Here is a 5,542-nt window from a genome sequence, read left to right as displayed (position 1 = left end):
CATGGGAAAGACCAGCCCCCATGATTCAATTACCTCCCCCTGGGTCCCTCCCACAAGACGTGGGAATCCTGGGAGATACAATTCAAGTTGAGATTTAGCTGGGGAAACAGCCAAACCATATCAACCCCAAAGAAAGGAAATCAATGTATCAAAGAGATATCTGCACTCTCATGTTTATCGCAGCACTATTCACAATAGCCAAGGTTTGGAAGCAACTTAAGTGTCCATTAACAGACAAATGAATAAAGAAAATGTGGTACATGTACACAATGGACTATTAGCCAAAAAAAGAATGAAATTCTGTCATTTGTGGCAACATAGATGGAACTGGAGGACATTACGTTAAGTGAAATAAGTCAGGCACAGAAAGACAAATTGCACATGTCTCACTCATATGTGAGAACTAAAATTTAAAACAAACTCATGGGGATAGAGAACAGAATGATGGTTACCAGAGGTTGGGAAGGGTAGTGGTAGGTGTAGGAGGGGAGTGAGGATGGTTAATGGGGGCAAAAATATAGTTAGAATAAATAAGATCTAGCACAACAGGTGACTACACTAAACAATAATTTATTGTGTTTATACACACACGCACACACATACACACATATTTTGAGATGGAGTCTTGCACTGTCACCCAGGCTGGAGTGCAATGATGCGATCTCGGCTCGCTGCAACCTCTGACTCCTGGGTTCAAGTGATTCTCCTGCTTCAACCTTTCTAGTAGCTGGGATTACAGGTGCCTGACACCATGCCCGGCTAATTTTTTTTGTATTTTTAGTAGAGACAGGGTTTCACCATGTTGGCCAGGCTGGTCTCAAACTCCTGACCTCAGGTGATCCGCCTGCCTGGGCCTCTCGAAGTGCTGGGATGACAGGCATGAGCAACCGTGCCCAGCCTTATTGTATATTTTTAAATAGATAAAAGAGTATAATTTTCCATGTCCCTAACACAAAGAAATGATAAATGCTCAAGGTGATGGATACCCCACTTACCCTGATGTGATTATTACACATGGTCTACCTTTACCATCACATGCGCCCATGAACATATACACCTATTATGTACCCATAACAATTAAAAATTAGGCCGGGTGCGGTGGCTCACAACTGTAATCTCAGCACCATAGGAGGCCAAGACAGAAAGACTGCATGAAGCCAGGAGTTCCAGACCAGCCTGGGCAACAGAGGGAGATGCGGTCTCCACAAAAAATAAAAAATTAGCCAGGAACGGTGGCGTGCACCTGTAGCCCCATGAACTCAGGAGACTGAGGCAGGAGGATCACTTAGACCCAGAAATTCAAGGCTGCAGTCAGCTATGATCGCTCCACCACACTTCAGCCTGGGCAACAGAGCCAGACTCTGTTTCTAAAAATAAAAGACCAAACACCTAAAATAATTAAAATGTCTTTTCAGTTTGTTTGTTTTTTTGGGGATGGAGTCTTGCTCTGTCACCCAGGCTGGAATGCAGTGGCTCAATCTCCGCTCACTGCAACCTCTGCCTCCCAGATTCAAGTGATTCTCCTGCCTCGGCCACCTAAGTAGCTGGGATTATAGGTGCCTAATACCACACCCAGTTAATTTTTTGTATTTTTAGTAGAGGCGGGGTTTCACCATGTTGGTCAGGCTGGTCTTGAACTCCTGACCTCAGGTGTCCGTCCACCTTGGCCTCCCAAAGTGCTGGGATTCCAGGCGTGAGCCACTGCGACCAGCCTCTTCAGGTTGTTTGAATCATCATCAAATCAAGGTCACCCTGAACTTAGTTGTGATTGAATGACGAGGTCATCATTTGTCCTACACAATTTTACAGTCTAAATGTGTCAGATTATATCCTTAGTGCTCTTTTTTTCTTTTTTTTTCAGATGGAGTCTCCCTCTGTTGCCCAGGCTAGAGTGCAGTGGCACAATCTTGACTCACTGCAACCTCTGCCACCCGGGTTCAAGCGATCCTTGTGCCTCAGTTTCCCAAGTATCTGGGATTACAGGCACCCGCCACCACGCCCAGCTAATTTTTGTATTTTTAGTAGAGACGGAGTTTCACCATGTTGGCCAGGCTGGTCTCGAACTTCTGACCTCAAGCGATCCACCTGCCTTGGCCTCCCAAAGTGCTGGGATTACGGTCATGAGCCACCGTGCCCAGCCACCTCACAGTGTTTCTTTATGTGCTCCTTTAGCCCCCATATTTTCTATAAACTGGTAGAAAAATCTAGACCATTCATGACAGTTAGGTTTGATTTTTTTTTTTTTCAGGAATACCTTGGGCCAGGCATGGTGGTTCACACCTGTAATTCTGACACTTTGGGAGGCCAAGGTGAGAGGATCACTTGAGCCCTGGAGTTCAAAACCAACCTGGGGAATAAGACAAAACCCAATCTCTACACAAAATACAAAAAATTAGCCAGACCTGGTGCCACGCATCTGTGGTCCCAGCTACTCAGGAGGCTGAGGTGAGAGAATCGCTTGTGCCTGGGAGGCAGAGATTGCAGTGAGCCAAGATCGTGCCACTGCACTCCAGCCTGGGTGACACAGCAACAAAGAAATGCAAAGAACAAACAAAAAACCCAAGAATACTTTATAGGTGGTGCTGTGAACTTCCTTTTGCTTTTTATTCAGGAGGCACAAAATCTCTCACTATCCAATAATGTTAGAACTGATCAAAGAGTTCAAATGTTGTCAGCCTGACCCGTCTATTCTAAAGTTCCCTATTAACATTTCACCCAATAATTTTAGCAGATATTGATCATCAGTGGCTAGAATGATTTTGTTAGGGTTTACTAAATGGTAGCATTCCAGTGTTTTCATTCCTGTGGCATATATTAGCTGTAGCTCTTCTATAGAGAACTCCCCCGTCATGTTTGGAAGGGCAGCATAAATACTTGATTCCTTCCCTTTATTGATACTGAATTAATGAGTTGATTCCTTAAGTACCTTTAACTATGAAAATATTTTTGGAATATCATTATGAACTCATGGATTTTTGTACGTTCGATGTGTTTCAATTTTTGCAGTCCTACTTTCTAAAACTAAAGTTATCCCACGTTTATTCAATAATAGCCTTTTCTACCGGGCATGATGGCTCACGCCTGTAATCCCAGCACTTTGGGAGACCGAGGTGGGCAGATCACTTGAGGCCAGGAGTTTGAGACCAGGCTGGGCAACATGACAAAAGCCCCTCTACTAAAAATACAAAACAATTAGCCGGGCGTGGTGGCGGGCGCCTGTAGTTCCAGCTACTCGAGAGGCTGAGGCAGGAGAATCACTTGAACCCGGGAAGTGGAGGTTGCAGTGAGCCAAGATCATGCCACCACACTCCAGCCTGGGTGACAGAGCAAGACTCTATCTCAAAAATAATAATAATAATAATGATGATAATAAAACAAAAAATAATCGCCTTTTCAAATTTGTTCTGTTAGGACCCCTACTCCTTTTTTTTTTTTTCCAGCTGTGACTTCAGACAGGATCCAAAGAGAAGTTTACAATCTCTTCTTTGGGTTTTACCCAAAGGGTAAAGAAAGCTTTACCCTTCTGTGTTAGCCTCTTAAAGCATTGCATCAGCCTTAACGGGGCCCAGGAAAGGGTCGTGTACCCTTCTGATTTGCCCTACTAGTCTTTGACATTTTTCTGTCCCGTGCTTGGAATAATAGTTTTCCAAGGTGCCATGTTCCTTTCAGTAGAACTGGGAATTACAATGTTCCTTGCTAACAGATCATCATTTCTTCTTGTCCAGCTTATTATGTTTAAGGAGACGAAGTGAACCTGTATTAAATTCAGTCTGGTATCAGTATCCTACAAATGTAAATACATCTGCACCCATCTTAAACTGCTTCCTTCCTGCCCCAAAGGAACCAGAGTCTAAAACATGCTTTTGATGTCTTTACTTCCATTATCGCCTCACTCTCTCCAACCTTCAGCCTCATCCCCTCTGAGGGTGAATCAGAGATGCCCACTACTGCCTCCTGGTCCCCTATCTTATCTCCTCAACTGGATTGAAAGCTTTGGGACAGCAAGAATGACCTTTCTTACTCATTTTGAATCTTCCACAATGTTGAACACAGAGTATGTCCTCGCTAAGGTTGCAACTGAATTATCACAAGTCGCTGGCCATGCCACATACTTGGTGGTGACATGCTTTCTCTGCTCTTCATCAATCCCTCATCCAGGCACTTTTTCTCCAACATCAAAGAAGCTTCATCCCGCAACCGATTCATCGAAATGGAATAAAATAAAGCTCTGATTGGTTCTGTTCTGAAGAAGCCATGCATTAAGGAAGAAAAATCGTGCCTGGAAGTGCTGTCAGCTTCATTACAGGCTCCGCAGTCAGCCACGTGGGAGGGCAGTCGAATCCTGGAGAAGGAGTGGGTTAATGAGCAAAACCCCTCCCGTGGCACACTTGATCCCCCCCCACACACGTGGTGTTCTCAGAAGCCACACGATGGGGGAAATCTTTTCTCAGTTCCTTAATATTTCAGAAACAATATGCCACTACCAATTTCTCATCTTTTCTAACTCTCTGAGGAAGATTATTTCCGAGAACCAAATAAGAGGTCCATATAGTAAGGCAGAGTGAGCTCAAGAAAAACCCTGTGCACACCCAGATGGTTGTGGATGCCGTCTCAGCAGTGGGGAGACCTCAGGAGAAGCGGGTAAAAACAGTACTGGTCCTCCGCACGGGAGGCATGGACCCCAGAAAGGAGCTTCAGAACTAACCCCTGTTCATGCTTCTTCATTGAGTTTCTACTCACATGCTTTGCCCATTGGCTATCTCGGTCTTTGTTCTGTAGTTGAAGTAGTTGAAGTCTTTACACACTAAGAATATTATATCAGCCTAGCCAGGGCATTTGGGATTCTTAGGGTTGAATAAACTACCCAAATTAGCTTAAGAGGGAAATTGGCCGGGCATGGTGGCTCATGCCTGTAATCCCAGCACTTTGGGAAGCCGAGGCAAGTGGATCACCTGAGGCCAGAAGTTCGAGACCAGCCTGGCCAACATGATGAAACCCTGTCTCTACTAAAAATACAAAAATTAGCTGGGTGTGGTGGCTGGGGGCCTGTAATCCCAGCTACTAGAGAGGCTGAGGCAGAAGAATCACTTGAACCCGGGAGGCAGAGGTTGCAGTGAACTGAGATCATGCCACTGCACTCCAGCCTGGGTGACAGAGTAAGACTGCCAAAAAAAAAAAAAAAGAAAGAAAGAAAGAAGAAAAGAGGGAATTCACTGACCCATAACTGGAAGCCCAAGAGTAGATCTACACTCAGGTGCAACAGGATCCAGGGACCCTATCAATAACTCAAACCTTTCTCTCCATTTACCTTTCACCTTCCCTCATCTCTGTTAGACTTGATGCCATCCTTCTGCAGTTAGCTTTTCCTTCCGTAGCCAGAATCATTGGCGGCCACAGGACACTCAGTCCTTCAGGCTTTGTCAACCCAAAGCTAAGGTCCATTCTTCTTGAACTCCAAAGCCAAAAAGAGACTCTCCTTAGGGAAAGGGGATGCTGAACAACCCAAAAAAGCAGATGCTCAGTACACTATTAACCCTTTTAG

At 44.8% G+C, this 5,542-nt stretch overlaps 1 pseudogene; it reads right to left on the bottom strand.

Moving 5' to 3' along the window:
* Positions 1-3,438: 3,438 nt before the first annotated feature.
* On the bottom strand, positions 3,439-3,567 carry LOC114677252 (small nucleolar RNA SNORA26; annotated as a pseudogene).
* Between the last annotated feature and the right edge of the window lie 1,975 nt (positions 3,568-5,542).

Source organism: Macaca mulatta, chromosome 3 (genome assembly GCF_049350105.2).
Source record: "Macaca mulatta isolate MMU2019108-1 chromosome 3, T2T-MMU8v2.0, whole genome shotgun sequence".
NCBI classification, from domain to species: domain Eukaryota; kingdom Metazoa; phylum Chordata; class Mammalia; order Primates; family Cercopithecidae; genus Macaca; species Macaca mulatta.
The sequence above is the reverse complement of the archived record's forward strand: the minus strand, read 5'-3'. Positions and strand labels throughout refer to the sequence as shown.